The sequence below is a fragment of the Salmo salar genome, chromosome 18, assembly GCF_965601325.2.
Source record: "Salmo salar chromosome 18, fSalSal1, whole genome shotgun sequence".
In the NCBI taxonomy this organism is placed as follows: domain Eukaryota; kingdom Metazoa; phylum Chordata; class Actinopteri; order Salmoniformes; family Salmonidae; genus Salmo; species Salmo salar.
In genome coordinates this window covers 25,695,030-25,713,354 of record NC_138308.1, presented here as the reverse complement: position 1 = coordinate 25,713,354, position 18,325 = coordinate 25,695,030, and positions in this window count along the sequence as shown.

Genomic DNA, 18,325 nt, shown 5'->3' with positions numbered 1-18,325 from the left:
CTAATGAGGCTGTTGTTCATAACAATATTTTCTGGGTCACGTGAGACGCTGCAAGTAAAATAATCTCATACTTTGTAAGTGTAATCAATAAGCAATGATTAACTTCTTAGATGGAAAATAACTGTTTGTAGTCAGTGTTGTCAGATGCAGCGTTATATACATCACATGAAAATGTAATAAATAATGAAGAATGAGTAACTATTAAATATGTATTTTTCATGACAACACGTCTGGGAAAGAGGTCAGCATTTGGTTGTTATCTGTTTAAAGCAAAGGCAGATCACAACAATGTAAAGACATTTTCTAATATTTATTAACAGCATAGTAAATTGGCAGCTCTCACTGATGTCAACATACAGTATTTAATGCGTAACCTGTCAATGGGTCATTTTAAAAGGTATCCCCCCCACAGACTTACTGTGAGCACTCAGAGAGGCAGCTCTGTACTTTGCATGACAATTACAACATATTCGTTATCGTCTGGGGTACATGCAGGGGTAAAGAGGATGTACTCTATAATGCATTTCCAACGTTCTGTGAGAGCTGCATACGTATTGTCAGGACCTGATATACCAGGCATGCAGAAGAGATGTAACCGGAGATTTAATGAAGCCATTCCTTTAGAACCGAAGGATAAATATGAATATACCCTAATGTGATATAGTGCATCTCACCTTCCACTGACTGCAATTCTCAGAAAGCAAAAGGTACTATAATTGGTTTTGTGTGAATAATGTATAAAACATGTTATATTGACTGTGCTTAAGAAAACATTCAAACCAAGAAAGCACATGAAGTGGCAGTTATGTAAGGGGGCTAGGTGGAGCTACTTACTGTAGTGTGCTTTCTGCTAGAGAGTGTGAAACACTGGAATGCTGCTACAGTAGCATCACAACAAATTGTCAACGGTTCAGGTCAACCTATAATATCTCCCTCTATGCACAAATTAAACTGTTCTATATATTTTGTTATGACTTTAGACACAGTATTACATTACAAGTTTGAATATGTTTTCGGAAAAATAGTTTGTATCTTTGTTGATTCTCACGTCCCACCCTCAAGAAACTAAGAGGATTAAGTAAGTAAGGCGATAAATGGTTTCAGTTTCAGATAGCAATGACATCACACAGACTCCCTGGTCTGACCTTCATCTCTCCAAATACCTAAATGGTCCGACTTCCAAAGCAGGCAGGCAAACGTTGTGGGGAAAGGTCTGACGCAAGTCGGTCACAGATTAAGACTGAGGAGTTACTTCACTTCCTGGCTCACAGGAGGAAGGCTGACTACAGGCTAGAGGTTATCTCTAAGTCCTGTAACTTTGAGGCGGCTGACGACTGGAAAAGACACAGTGTCCCTTTTACGCCTATTACACAGCCTGATGCTGTCCCATCCACTCCTCTCTAACAGAAGAAACATATCACCTAGAGAATCACCCAGAGAATCATCTAGAGCATCACTTAGAGAAGGTGTGTATTTCCGCTCCACTTACTAACCCATATCGTAAGGAAACATAACCTGACTAGCTGGTGGCAACAGCTGTTGGGCATAGAGTAGTGACAGAAGCAAGATTGCCTAAATTGCCTATTAGTTGTCCAGAAATCAGGCCTGAAATTGGAATGATGCAGAAATTGACTTAATGCTTGATGTGATTTCACACATGCCATCACGGAAAGTAGCCATCCAACCAGTGTGTGTTTTTGCCTGTCTTCAAGGTGAATTTGTTATTTTCGGTTTTGGTCAAGATTAGCTATTTGATGTAGCCTACTGTTCAGTGCTTGTAACACTAATGTGTGTGCAATTGGGCCATAATATTGGTCAAGTGAGTTTGAACACCAAGGCTTGTAGTCTTCCCATATTCACTAATGTTGTTTTTTATAAAACGTGCTTCTGAGCTTTAGTTTTAGTGCACGTATAGGATGTAAGGATGAACATATATCTGAATCGCTAATGGTAATAGCAAAGTCCTAATGGTCACCAAGCCATTCAGATGACCATTAACAAACTCATGGTGAGAGATATCATCATGAAAAGAGGGGAGAGAGAAATAGCGGGAGTTTTCAGTGCTGATTAACTTGATGATAGCCTCATTAATTCTCTGGTCCATTCACACACCAGCCCATTCCAAGTCTGCGGGGGGATGATTGTTGAAGCATATTGCATTTGGCTCAGTCAAAACCATGCCTAGGCCCTGGAGAGAGAGTCAACCCAGCCCTGACCCCGTTTAGCACAGCGGGGGAGCGCAGTGACAGGATGGATGTTATATGCCACCTCCCCACTCCCCCAACCCCCAACCCCCCAGCAATGCATGGAGCTGGCTGAAACAGTCAGCTACCATCCTTCTCCCCATCCACAATGTGTCAACTTCGTATGTGACTTTATAGGGACAGTGAGCGGGTCCTTGTCGGGCATCGCTTCTTGTGCCTGTGTAATATTTGAATGGGAGTGGCGACCCTGTCAAAGTTCAAAGGCCATCTAGAGCTGGTTCATTGTGTCACAAGATAACACATTTCCCATCTGTTTATCTGTTTGTGATAACATAATGATTATCAGAAACAGTTACCTTGAACTTTGCTTCAGAATATGAGATGACATCTGTCATATTCATTCATGACCACTCTATGTCAAATAGAATTACCATATAACACATGCTACATGACATGGTTGGAGGAGTTCTAGATCCTACCGTGTGTACAGGAACATCAAGTACACAGTTATTTCAACACCACCCAGCGACATAATTTCAGTGATAAGGTTGTAAATAGAAAATTGAAATCTCTTCAACATTCGTATTCAGGTATCTCAGGTAGCATCACCCTCGCAAAGGGGAAGAGGGGTGGGAAGTCAGACATGAGCATTTGGGCCCTATGCTGATTATTATTTGTCCATTCGGGATTTAGTGTACAGCTTGTGACACGCTTCTCATTTGTGTGTGTGTGTGTGTGTGTGTGTGTGTGTGTGTGTGTGTGTGTGTGTGTGTGTGTGTGTGTGTGTGTGTGTGTGTGTGTGTGTGTGTGTGTGTGTGTGTGTGTGTGTGTGTGTGTGTGTGTGTGTGTGTGTGTGTGTGTGTGTCTTTGTGTCTATGTGTGTACAATTGACAACTCCTGGGAGGAATTCTCAACTGTCACTCAACCACTATCAACCTCTCTGATGGGTGACAAAATGACAAGTGTTTGGAAGAAGAGGAGGGTGGATGGGGGGGCAGAGGATGTTGTAGGAGAGGACAGATGAATCATCAGCTGGAACGGGAGACTTGTCACTTAGTCCTGTGTAGGCAACGCCCTACTAAGACACTTTATGTTGGTGTTTCCTTTATTTTGGTAGTTACTTGTAGACCTATACGTGTATACTGTCCACCTTGCCAACATTAGAATGAATCATTCATCAGAATCTAAAGGATATTCACACATCAATGTCACAATTCAGAGTACAGTTGTACTATTGTGGTCTAACGCAAAACATCACATGTGATTAATAGGATAGTTACAAATAAGTTTTGACCTAATTAAGTTGTATTGCTTTGACCACCGAGGCAGCTAACTCCATGTCCACAACAAGGCTTGGTCTCCTGTGTGCACTGTTAAATAATATACTTTAACAATAGCATTTATATTTAGTCTCTTCCAGGGAATACAATATAAAATAGGTTCTGCTTCTATATTCACTTTGATATGCAAAAGCATTTGTTCTAAGTTACAGTTGTACATTTGACACTTGTTGAGTAAGCAAACAAACATTTTAAATTCAACCAAGCTCTTTCAATTCCTGCAGCATAATCTTCTCTATGCACAAAGACGAATCCTGTCCTCATTGTAGGAAGTGCACCGAACATTCTTGTCCTTATTCAAGAAGTTTGCTCTTGTTTACATCTGAGCGTTGATGTTTTATTTATTTCAAGGAGTACTGCATGTCTAATATATCCTTCATGCTTCATTCATAATAGTTGTTATGATTGTTGCAATCACCTTTCCTTTCCTCACACACTGCAAGGTAGATGGGCTGCTCTGCAAATATGCCAACTACACAGTAGTCTTGAATCTATCTACATGTGCAGGTATTCTTCCCTAATTGTAAGGTGAACAGAATGTGACACAGGATTCACAGTGTGTTATGTCTTGTGAAGTACAGTATATTATCTCTGTGTGTGATTTGTGAAACTGTCTCTGTGATTTGTGTGCTCTTCGTGTGGTTCCCTGGCTCTTCCCTTAGCCTTATCAAATTGATCTGCATAAATGTTTTCCTACCCTTGTGGAGATGCCTCGGTCCCTCCCGGGAGCCTGTGTGTGTCCGTGAAAGAGAGAGACAGAGAAAGAGACAGAGAGAGTTCCAAGCTCTCCAATCACTGTTCTGTGTGTGCCCGTGAGTGTGTGTGTGTGCGTGTGTGTGAGTGTACGTGTGTGTTGTGAAGGGGGCTGACGTACTCTCTTCTCCCTGAGGGACAGCAGCAGCAGCAGTGATGCGTAGAGAGGTCACGCGTGTCCAGGGCTTTGCCCCTCCTCGCTCTCCTTCTGGCAGACATCCCAGGAAGCTGGCACTCAACCCACGTCACAACTGGACTCACAGAGAGCAATGGGGGACGTGGTCCCATGACCTTTGACTCTACATAATACTGTCCGAATTCAAAAGATGACAGAACACAGACAGGCCTCCAGGAGAGAGAGGATCACTGGCTTTAATCCACATGCAGCAGTTCCTGTTATTATGGCGTCAGGATCACTGCACTTGTTTGTTTTTCATCTCTTTTTATATAATCACAACATTATACGTAAGCAAAACAATATGATTAGTGAATTGGGAATCATATGAAGGAGTTTTGGAAACCGCTGAACTGACATTGAGGACATGAAGCCATAAAGAATTTATGCATTTTATCAAGTAAAAGAGTGCCATTGTCGTTTCTATGGTATACTGTAACTGCTAAGCATTAGAAACCTGGATGAGTACTGTTAACATCTTGCTCATGTTAGCAGAGGGTGTACAGTATACAACAACCCCCATGAAGTTGTGACATTTTAGCAGAATTCCTGTGGAATATGTTCCATCTGTCTGCCATCTGTTTTTAATCTGATAATTGTTACTTTTAGGATGGCCTGTATTACAAATGTTCTCATGTAATGGCAGGAGACTATTAAGAATCACTGAGAAAGCTTGGTGTGGCAGTATGAAAGCTCTAGCCCATTCCAAGTTCAGAACTGTCCTGGGAGTTCAAGTGTTAGTTATAATTATAGTACAGATGTAAGATCTTAATATGAGCCAGTTTGGTACAGCAGGAAAATAATCCTGCAGCAACAACAAATGTGAAATATTATGTAGGGTTTGATAAATTTTTCATAAAATAAAATTGCGTCTGAAATTTCAAAGTGGAAATTACTTAACTTGACTTAATTATTAACTTCAGAAGCCATTTTTATACCTCAAATACACGACACGTTTAAAATGTCCTGCATTTCAGTAAAGTTCTCCTGCAACAAGGTGATCAAATTAAGATACTACATATGTACTCCTTTCTATGATGTCAACTGCTGATGTTCAACACCAGGGTCCTCTCAAACATATCTGAACATGGTGTAGGTTATGCATATTGTGGTACTGGGCATTCATTTAGGAATGGAAGGCCACATACTGTATTTTTATTTATTATGGATCCCTAGTCATTCCTGCCAAGGCAGCAGCTAATCTTCGTGGGGTCCAGCCAATATTAAGGCAGTTATATACAAATCAAAACATTACATTACATTTCACAACAGATTTCAAAACACATTAAGTGTGTGCCCTCAGGCCACTACTCTACTACTACATATCTACAACTCAAAAACAACTAAAAAAATGTGTATGTGTGTGTATAGTGCGTATGTTATCATCACTGTGTGTGTGTGTGTGTGTGTGTGTGTGTGTGTGTGTGTGTGTGTGTGTGTGTGTGTGTGTGTGTGTGTGTGTGTGTGTGTGTGTGTGTGTGTGTGTGTGTATGTGTGTCTGTGCCTGTGTCTTTTCACAGTTCCCGCTGTTCCATAAGGTGTATTTTTTTCAGTTTTTTAAATTCTGATTTTACTGCTTGCATGAGTTACTTGATGTCAGTGGTGGAAAAAGTACCCAATTGTCATACTTGAGTAAAAGTAAGATACCTTAATAGAAAATGACTCAAGTAAAAGTGAAAGTCACCCAGTAAAATACTGCTTGTCTAAAAGTATTTGGTTTTAAATATACTTAAGTATCACATTAAATGTAATTGCTCAAATATACTTCAGTATCAAAAGTAAAGGTATAAATAATTTAAAAGTCCTTATATTAAGAAAACCAGACAGCACAATTTGTTTTATATTATTTACAGACAGCCAGAGGCACACCCAAACATAATTTCTCACATAATTTACAAACAAAGCATTTGTGTTTAGTGAGTCCGCCAGATCAGAGGCAGTAGAGATGACCAGGGATGTTCTCTTGATAAGTGTGTGAATTGGACCATTTTCCTTTCCAGCTAAGCAAAAAAAAATGTAACAAGTACTTTTAGGTGTCAGGGAAAATGCCTGTAGTAAAAAGTACATTATTTTATTCAGCAATGTAGTGAAGTAAAAGTTTTTTTAAATATACAGTACCAGTCAAAAGTTTGGACACACCTGCTCATTCAAGGGCTTTTCTTTATTTTTACTATTTTCTACAATGTAGAATAATAGTGAAGACATCTAAAATATGAAATAACACATATGGAATCATGTAGTAACCAAAAAAGTGATAAACAAATCAAAATATATTTCATATTTGAGATTCTTCAAAGTAGCCACCCTTTGCCTTGATGACAGCTTTGCACACCCTCAGCATTCTCTCAACCAGCACACTCTTGGCATTCTCTCAACCTGGAATGCATTTCAATTAACAGGTGTGCCTTGTTAAAAGTTAATTTGTGGAATTTCTTTCCTTCTTAATCATTTGAGCCAATAAGTTGTGTTGTGACAAGGTATGGGTGGTATACACAAGATAGCCTTGCTCGGTAAAAGACCAAGTCCATATTATGGCAAGAACAGCTCAAATGAGCGAAGATAAATGACAGTCCATCACTACTTTAACACAAGGAGGTCAATCAATATGGAGCATTTCAAGAACTTTGAAAGTTTCTTCAAGTGCAGTCGCAAAAACCATCAAGCGCTGTGATGAAACTGGCTCTCAAGAGGACCGCCACAGGAAAGGAAGATCCAAAGTTCATTAGAGTTTACTGCACCTCAGATTGCAGACCAAATAAATGCTTCACAGAGTTCAAGAAACCCATCTCAACATCAACTGTTCAGAGGAGACTGTGTGAATCAGGCCTTCATGGTCGAATTGCTCCAAAGAAACCACTACTAAAGGACACCAATAACAAGAAGAGACTTGCTTGGGCCAAGAAACACATGCAATCAACAAATCTGTCCTTTGGTCTGATGAGTCCAAATTTGAGATTTTTGGTTCCAACTGCTGTGTTTTTGTGAGACGCAGAGTAGGTGAACGGATGATCTCTGCATGTGTGGTTCCCACCGTGAAGCATGGAAGAGGAGGTGGGATGGTGTGGAGGAGCTTTGCTGGTTACACTGTCAGTGATTTATTTAGAATTCAAGGCACACTTAATCAGCATGGCTATCACAGCATTCTGCAGCAATACGCCATCTCATCTGGTTTGCATTTAGTGGGACTATCATTTGTTTTTCAACAGGACAATGACCCAAAACACACCTCCAGTCTGGGTAAGGGCTATTTGACCAAGGAGAGGGATGGAGTGCTGCATCAGATGACCTGGCCTTCACAATCACCTGACCTCAACCCAATTGAGATGGTTTGGGATGAGTTGGACCGTGGAGTGAAGGAAAATCAGCCAACAAGTGCTCAGCATACTTTGAAGAATCTAAAATCTATAATATATTTTGATTTGTTTAATATTTTTTAGGTTATCTCATGATTCTATATGTGTTATTTCATACAATGCAGAAATAGTAAAAATAAATAAAAACCCTTGAATGAGTAGGTGTCACGTCCTGACCAGTAAAGGGGTTATTTGTTATTATAGTTTGGTCAGGACATGTTTTATGTGGTTCGGGGTTTGTTGGTATATGTGTTTTGTAGAGGGGTGTTTGTTTAGATTAGTCCGGGGTTTTTGGTTAGGTTCTATGTTGTGTATTTCTATGTTAGATCTAGGGTGTTTAGTTCTATGTTTAGTTAATTGAGATTGGGCCTTCAATTGGAGGCAGCTGTTACTCGTTGCCTCTGATTGAAGGTCCTATGTATAGGGGTGTGTTTGTTGTGGGAATTGTGGGAGGTTGTTTGTGCACTGCTATGTTTAGCCTGCATGACTGTTTAGCTGGCGTTTGGTTTTTCGCTTTTGTATAGTGTGCGTCATAAAATAAAGATGAGCATTCACATACCCGCTGCATTTTGGTCCACTTCCTACGACGGCCGTTACAGTAGGTGTGTTCAAACTTTTGACTGGTATTGTAAATGGTAAAGTAAGTTACAGATACCCCCCCAAAACGACTTTAAAGTAGTTTTACTTAAGCACGTTACACCACTGCTTGATGTGGAATAGAGTTCCATGTAGTCATGGCTCTATGTAGTACTGTGCGCCTCCCATAGTCTGTTCTGGACTTTAGGACTGTGAAGAAACCTCAGGTGGCATGTCTTGTGGGGTATGCATGGGTGTCTGAGCTGTGTGCTAGTAGTTTAAACAGACAGTTCGGTGCATTCTCACAAATAAAAGTAGTGATGAAGTCAATCCCTCCTCTATGTTGAGGCAGGAGAGATTGACATGCATATTATTAATGTTAGCTCTCCATGTACATTTAAGGCCAGCCGTGCTGCCATGTTCTGGGCCAATTGTAATTTTCTTAAGTCCCTCTTTGTGGCACCTGACCATACGAGTGAACAATAGTCCAGGTGTGACAAAACTAGGACCTGTAGGACCTGCCTTGTTGATAGTGCTGTTAAGAAAGCAGAGCAGCACTTTATTATGGACAGACCTCTCTTCATCTTAGTTACTGTTGCAACAATTTGTTTTGACCATGACAGTTTACCATCCAGGGTTACTCCAAGCAGTTTAGTCTCTTTAACTCGCTCAAGTTGCACATTATTCATTACAATATTTAGTTGAGGTTTAGGGTTGACTGAATGACTTGTCCCAAATACAATGCTTTTAGTTTTTGAAATATTTAGGTCTAACTTATTTCTTGCCATCCATTCTAAAACTGACTGCAGCTCTTTGTTAAGTGTTGCAGGGATTTCACTTGCTGTGGTAGCTGACCCTGACACACAGGCTTTAGTCGGAGCCAGTGGCAGTTCATTAGTAAAGATTGAAAAACTAAGGGGCTTTGAGAGCTGCCCTGGGGAATGCCTGACTCTACTTGAATTATGTTGGAGAGTCTTCCAAGAATACCCTCTGTGTTCTGTTAGACAAGTAACTCTTGATCCCCAATATAGCAAGGAATGTTTTAGTAATAATGTACGAGGGGGTGTGGTATATCTTCAATATATATGGTATATGGTCAATAAACCACAGCTAAGGGCTGTTCTTAAGCGTGATGCAATGTGGAGTGCCTGGATACAGCCCTTAGCTGTGGTATATTGGCCATATACCACAAAACCCGAGGTGCCTTATTGCTATTATAAACTGGTTACCAACGTAATTAGTAAAAATTTATGTTTTGTCATACGCGTGGTATACGGTCTTATACCACGGCTTTCAGCCAATCAGCATTCAGATCTCAAACCACCTAGTTTATACAAAGCCATAACACATAAAAAAATTTCAGCAGCGTATTGTGATCAATAATGTCAAAAGCTGCAAAACAGGTCCCACAATCTTTTTATTATACATTTCTCTCAGCCAATTATCAGTCATTTGTGTAAGTGTGCTGAAAATCTGTTGTTAATTTGTTTACTTTGAAAATGTATTGCATCTAGTCAAACACCATTTTTTTACAAAAGTTTACTAAGGGTTGGTAAGAGGTTGATTGGTTGGCTGTTTGAGCCAGTAAGGGTGCTTGCTATTCTTGGGTAGCGGAATGACTTTTGCTTCCCTCCAGGTCTGAGGGCACACACTTTCCTGTAGGCTTAGATTGAAGAGATGGCAAATAGGAGTGGCAATATTGTCCGCTATCATCCTCGGTAATGTTTCATCCAAGTTGTCAGACCCTGGTGGCTTGTCATTGTTGATAGACAACAATCCTTTTTTTCTCCACACTCACTTTACGGAATTCAAAATGACAATGCTTGTCTTTCATAATTTGGTCAGTTATGCATGGATGTGTAGGTTCATAATTTGTTGTTGACATGTCATGCCCAAATCTGCTAATCTTGCCAATGAAAAAAGCATTGAAGTAGTTGGCAATATAAGTGGGTTTTATGATGAATGAGCCATCTGATTCAATGAACGATGGCGCCGGGTTTGCTTTTTTGCCTAAAATTTCATTTAAGGTGCTCCAAAATTCTTTACTATCATCCTTTATATCATATATCTTTGTTTCATTGGACAGTTTATTTGTATTTTTATTCAGTTTAGTTACATGATTTCTAAATGTACAGTATGTTTGCCAATCGGTTGTGCAGCCAGACTTATTTGTCATTCCTTTGGCCTCATCCCTCTCAAACATACATTTTTTCAATTCCTCATTAATCCACAAGGATTAACAGTTTTTACAGTAATTTTCTTAATGGATGCATGCTTATTAGTATCTGGAGTAAGCTATTTCATAAATGTGTCAAGTGCAGCGTCTGGTTGCTCGTCATTACACACCACAGACCAGCAAACATAGGAATCCCTATAAAATGTATTGTATGACTTCTTATACACTATATTAAGCCCAGCTTTAGGAACTTTGGTTTTCCTAGATATGGCTACTATATTATGATCACTACATCCGATGGATTTGGATACTACTTTAGAGCAGATTTCTGCAGCATTACTAAGATGTGTCTCAATACACATGGATGATTTCATTCCTGTGCTGTTTGTAAGTTCACAGGTAGGTTGAATGATGACATGGACCAGGTTTCAGGCACTGGTTACAGTTTCAAGCGTTTTATTGAGTGGGCCGCTTGATGAAAGCCAGTCAATATTTCTATTTTTATTTTATTTAACTAGACAAGTCAGTTAAGAACAAATTCTTATTTACAATGACAGCCTACCCCAGCCAAACCCTAACCCAGACAATGCTGGGCCAATTGTATGCCGCCCTATGGGACTCTCAATCACGGCCGGTTGTAACAGCCTGGAATCAAACCAGGGTCTGTAGTGACGCCTCTAGCACTGAGATGCAGTGCCTTAGACCGCTGCGCCACTCGGGAGACCAAATTCTGTTGAAATCACATACATTATCAAGTATTTCACACATATTATCCAGATACTGACTGTTAGCACTTGGTGGTCTACAGCAGCTTCCCACAAGAATGGGCATTAGGTGAGGAAGGTGATCCTGTAGCCGTATTACTTCAGCAGCATTTGACATAAGATCCTCTTTAAGCTTTACAGGAATATGACTCAGAACATCAACGGCAACACCTCCAGTATTGTATTCCTGTCTCTTTTGAAGATGGTGAAACCATGTATTGCTGCCACTGTATCATCAAAAGGTATTACCCAAGTGAGTTTCAGAGATAGTAAGTATATGAATGTTGTGTTACTAGCAACGTATCGATGTCATGAACCTTGTTTCTCAGGCTGCATATGTTAATGTGGGCTATTTTTAGCACTTTTCTGGAATTCTTGATTGTATTTATTGCTTTACTTGGAGGCTTATCAGAGGTAGACATGACAGTGATATTTATGTATCAGCTGATAGTGCAGGGTATAATGGGATATGCTTAAGAAAATAAATGGCTTTAACTTATAAAGGAATGAGGAATGGGAAAGGATACCTGTAGTTGTATGGATTGTATCTGTACATGTGAAGAGTGTCTTGATGTGGTTGGTTTAGAGTTGTTATACAGTTCAGTTCGGTATAGGTGAATGTTAGTAAAAAATGCTCCGGGGAATGATTCAAACTCTTTCAAAGTCCAAGATGCTGGACTACACTCATTCACCCTGAAAGACCTGATCCTGTTGAATGTCTGTACAGACAGACCTCCCCACACTCATCTACAGCCATTCATTATTCATTCCACAAGGGGGCACACTTCAAAACAGCACAGGTAAAACTGAATAATACATAAAACAAATTTGGAAAATATGATTCATAACGAATTCAGTATGAAGTTGTCTGATGTCTCTGATGAAGGCAGGTAAAAAACAAAGTATACCCAGTATCCAAATCTGGCGCCCTGTGGGGAGGCTGAATGGGCAGAGGGCAGGAAGTGTTGCATGATAAACAGAGGGGGTCTGTGTCAATGGGGTGTAAGTGTGTTCATGGTTGGGAGTGGAGCCTGTGAAATGTAGGTTTCCTCGATGCATCTTTTGTACGGAGCTGAGTTAGAATGTATTCAGATGAGGTACTGAATGCAAAGCTAGTCAAATTGGATCAAAGATGCACCCCATAGACAACCCATCAATATTCTCATCACATCACCCCGTCTACCAATTTTTAGACTGCCAGCCAAAAACTCCCCTGTGAACAAACATCAAGCTAAGGGTAAGGTCTCTCTCTCTCCTTGCCCGACACGCACATATGCATGTTGATACACACACACACACACACACAAATCTCGTTTTGTGGAGTTTAACAAAGTGTTCCAGGAGGTGTGCCAACATGGTTAAATGAATTCATGATGTAGATATCCTTAGTCACTGTTTAGAGGCAAAATGTACGTAACCAGGTTTGCTATACATATACAACCATGAATCAGTTGCCCCAAAACCACCCCCTGGGCTGTTATGGATTTTTAAGGAAATAAACAACAAAACATGTACCTCTTTGGAGCAGACCTTGGTTTAAATACTATATTTAGGGTATTTCAATTACTTTCAAAGTAATTTGGAAGTAAGTGGTTTAATATTTGAATGTATTTGGAAATACACTTGGAAAGTACAGTATAGGCATATATTTCAAAATACTCAAATACACAGTATTTATACAAATACTTGAATACTCCCATGCATTTGGACCAGGTCTGTTTGGTATTTGAAGTAGTGTATTTGGAAAATACTCAAATACACAGACAATACATATTTAAATAACAAATACACAGAAAATACATATTTAAATAACAAATACTCAAATACACATGTATTTGAACCCAGATGGGGTGAACCCAGGTCTGCTTTGGTGCCATGTTGTGGATTGATTTGAGAATTTGATGTGATTTGTGTGTGCCACAAGTTTTATTCTAACATACCTCACTCCCATTTTTTCTACTTTTCAGTTCAGTCTGTCCTGTGGGTGGTTTTCTAAAGTCCTTTACCTGACGTTGGGAGCTGTGAGGAAGATGTAGTCCTCGGTGACTGCAGAGAAGACTGCCACAGCGATCACTGATGACTTTTGTATGCATACCTGTGGGATAGTGTAGGCTCTATGTGGGAGTGTTACAGAGAAATATTTCACCCAATAACCCCTGAGTTCAGAGTCAGACAGAACCTCAGGAAGGCGCCAACATGGAGCAAACTGGTGCAGATCTGTGTGAGACACACCACACACCAACATCGCTGTGGAGTTGGATCCAAGCACACTGTTTACTGATCTGGCATGCCTTGACGGTAGAGTGGCTCCCACCTGTCTTTGAAATGCTAATTTCCCTTGACACTGATGCTATTGACCTGTATAGGGTTAGTCACTACTCAGTGGTTTCAATAGAACAGGAAATGACTGTCATCTTGAATAGCATATAGTAATAATCTGTGGTCATTTCAGTTGTATTCAAAGGTTGGCAGTACACGTAAAAGGCTCAATTGAAATGAGTCCTTTCAGAAGAGCAGGTGCTCCCCTATCCTCCTCAGCAACATTTGTTCAATAAATGCTACATTAATCCCTACAACACCAGATTTAGTGAACGAGCTCAACCCAGTATCACAGATAAGTGACATTTTTTGTGTGCAGTACACAATTTTGTACACAGTGCATTTCAATCACAGATCAAGACAGTGGATTACTTAAGACAGAAATGATAGGAGGTTGGTCAGGGAGGATGGGTGTGTGTATAACATGAATGTCTAGCAACCCAAAAGTTGTGTGTTTGAATCTCATCATGGATAACTTTTGCTAATTAGCTACTTTGAAAGTACTTACTACTTTTTGTCTACTTTGCATCTACTTAGCATGTTAGCTAACCCTAACCCTAACCTTAACCCGTTAACCTAACTCCTAAACCTAACCCTTTATCTATTTAGCTAGCATGTTAACTAGCCCTAATCTTAACCCCTAACCCCTAAACCTAAACCTAACCTTAACACCTAGCCTAGCTAACGTTAGCCACCTAGCTAATGTTAGTCACAACAAATTGGAATTTGTGTAATGTACCCAAATGCATTATGAAGAAAGAAAATTGTGTACTACACACAAAATGCTTTGTGATGAAAATCATGTAATACACATGGGCCTTTCACGAATTTCGAATAAGTAATTTGTGTCTATTTCACAATAAGTTGTGATAGTGTGTTGAGGAGCTAGCTACTTGTTTCAATGTCAACTTAAGACTCAACAAAAGACACATTTTCTTACTTAAAAAGAAATATGACCGGACCTAGTTGTCCAATGTGTGCATTGGCCTGAGGAAGAGTATATATATATATTTACTGTTGATCATGGGGATTCAAAAGCAAAATGGCTAATAGCCCAAAGACACACAGCAGAGGGGGCAACATTAAAGTATCCATGGGAGGAAAGCCCCCTCAGCCATTCCCTGCATAGCTTTTGAACATAGTGTATGTCTGCAAATCAACCAGGATACCTATCACTAAGCTTCAGAGAACTGTGAAGCTAACACTGGATTCCATATACAGTGCCTTCAGAAAGTATTCATACCCCTTAATGTATTCAATTTTTTTTGTTACAGCCTGATTTCAAAATGGATTAAAAAAAAAAGGCAAATACTCACCCATGTACACACAGTACCCCATAATGAAAAGGTGAAACATGTTTTTAGAAATCTTTGCAAATATATTGAAAACAGAAATATCTAATTTACATAAGTATTCATACCCCTGAGTCAATACATGTTACAGTCAGCTTTGTTAGAGACAGTCTTTCTGGGAAAGTCTAAGAGCTTTGCATACCTGGATTATACAATATTTGCACAGTAGTTTTGACTTAAAAATTCTTCAAGCGCTGTCAAGTTGGTTGATGATCATTGCTACACAGCCATTTTCAAGTCTTGCCATAGATTTTCAAGTCGATTTAAGTCAAAACTCCTGTATAACTATGCCACTCGGGAACATTCAATGTCATCTTGGTAAGAAATTCCAGTGTATATTTGATCTTGTGTTATTGTCCTGCTGTAAGGGGAATTTGTCTCCCAGTGTCTGTTAGAAAGCAGACTGAAGCTGGTTTTTCTATAGAATATTGCCTGTGCTTAGCTCTAGTCTTTGCCGATAACATTGCTAGACAACCATTTTCATGTCTTACCATAGATTTTCAAGCAGATTTAAGTCAAAACTGTAACTCGGCCACTCAGGAAAATTCACTGTTAACATCCATCACATCCATCACACATTTTGTGTGTACGTGTATACTTGTTTCATGTACAATACCATTTTCACCCGAATAGTTTTCAATGGAAATATAATGTATATCGACTGTTTATGAGTGTTAAAGGGATAGTTTTGGATTTTGGAAATGAGGCCCTTTATCTACTTCCCCAGAATCAGATGAACTTGTGGATACCATTTTTTATGTCTCTGCATTCAGTTTGAAAGTAAATAGCTAATTTGCGTTAGTGCAATTGCAAACAAGCCTTAGCGCAATGACTGGAAGTCTATGGCAACAGCTAGCATGCTAGCTGTTCCTGTAGACTTCCAGTTATTGAGCAGATGCTGGTTAGCACTGGCTCGCAAAATGATCTCTAACTTTCTTCATACTGGACGCAGATACATAAAACGTGTATCAGAGTTCATCTGGCTCTGAGGAAGTAGATGAAGATACAATACCGAACTATACCCTTAATGAATGTTTGAAGTGCAAATACTATGAACACATTCTAAAGATGTGTTCATACCATGTAGCCTAAAATGGAATAATACTTTTTGTTGGATTTGCATCTGCGAATTGACAAGCAAGTGTCATGACGTTGGCCTGTGGGTAAGGTTTATGACCCCCCCATAAATACCTTTCTCCCTTGTTAGGAGATTAAATGTAATTTTAGCTTCCAAATGAGAGAATTGGGTTTTCATAAGGAAAGTGCCCTGCTTGATCAGTGGCCCACCCCTGTGAAGAGACAGGGGTTATAAACGATGAAACACATCCTTCCCCCTCTCCACTATATAACCCTTTGACGAAAAGATAACCACATGTTCTAGTACGTGAGGTCTGCAGCCTCTACGTTAGAAGGACACACGTCAAGTACAGAACTAAGCCAACCTCGGCGTGAGCTTTGTTGGCGAATGGTATGAACTTTGAGCTTATTCACTACAGAAGTGATACTTCCTAGCCGTTGAGTTAGCAGCGGCCGCTGTAGACGTGGGCTAGGAAAGGACGGACGACGGATCCAGTCTAACAAACAGACGAAGATACCACCACGTATCCAGTTTACCACCAGAGACATTCTTCCGAGGACAGGAAGATCTGTTGGCCAACCCGGCCAGCATCTACGGAAGCGCAGCTCAGAGTAAATATTTATTGCATTTTCCTTTTCCAAATGGGCGGTAATTTAGAATGCATAAGATAATGTATTTACGATAGCATAGCTGCTGTTTCTTTGTTCCTAAGTCTTCCCGCTCTTTCATTCAAGCCCAACCCCCTTTCTTTGTGTAACCAGCTTTCATACAGGTTCCGTCCACCAGGGACATTTTCTGTATGACATCATTTGTATTCTGTGTATTTGTAATTCTGTGTGATTGGTTTAGGTATTTAGTAAATAAATAATTAAACCCAATTTTGTATTGCTGATTCAACTTGTTAGCCAGGGTTCGTGAAGATAACCAAGAATTTACAACTTTCATTATGAGACTGAAAATAAGATGATTAAGATGACGGCTATCGATGTAAAAGATTACTAAGTATTTTAAGAGTTTATTCGGAAGATAACGGCTCTATAAACGTTCTTCCGTGGTGCCCCGACTTTCTAGTTAATTACATTTACATGATTAGCTTAATAAGGTAATATTAATTACAGAGAAAGGATTTTATAGAATAGCATGAAATATCACTTAATCTGGCATAGCCAAAGACACGACACAAGAATTGACAAGCAACAAATGGATAATAGAAAGAAGTAAAGAGAGGACACCAGTGGGAATACCAAATCTGTTAAAAAAAAACATTAATATTCGAAAAGCAGTTGGAGACCATGCTGAACGTTTGTCCTTTTTTTGTTGCTATCCTAAAGTAAAGGTACAGAAAGACAACAAGAAAGTGCTGGCATGGAGGCTTACCATGACAACAAGAACAACATAGACAATGTCAGCTAGAATAGCTTGTTATGTTTGTAATGCTCTGTTGATTTGAATGGGAAGCAGAGCTCTCGCAAAGCCATCAACAGAGAGCATTCTCTATTCTTTTGTGCTTGAAAAGGAGTTTCTTCGTTGTGGTTTTTGAATAGCACTCAGCCGTATAGGCTAAGCTCCACTAGCTAGAAGATAAGAAAAGAGGATCAATGCAGGTGAAATGGAAGGATAGAAAATGTTTTCTATTTCTTTGGATGCAAGACGTTGAGTCAATGATTTAAAAGCCTTAAGGATAACGGTCTTTATGAGGCCTTCCTATCATTGACTCAGCGTCTTGCATCCAAAGAAATAGAAAACATTTCATGAGAGCTGAATGGCACCTCGCGGAGGAGGGAACAATTGCCCATGACTTAGCCAAGACTGAAAACTCCTAAAGATATTCATCATCCAGAAAGAACAAATGCTGGTAAACAGTGTACTACAGGCTACGATGGAGAGAGTGATGCAAACTCCACATATAAGTGTGCAGATTAGTCATGGATGGTATAAAATCCTAGGACCTTTCTTTGCTTGCTTTCCACATTGAACGCATTCAGAATGAAAATCTTGAATGTCTCTCGCTGTTTGCTTTATGGCCTGTTATTGTTGGCTAGAAGGGATATAAAGTGCTCTATTGTATGGTTATCAAATGTGAACGAGCCTAACTGTACACTTACTGTATACACTGTCTGAATGAACATAGGCTCAGAGAGAGGATCATGGAGAGTTCAAGAACGTACAGACACATCTGGGACTACTCACATGCACCAGGAATTATTCTCGAGAGATACTCAATAGAAGACTTGA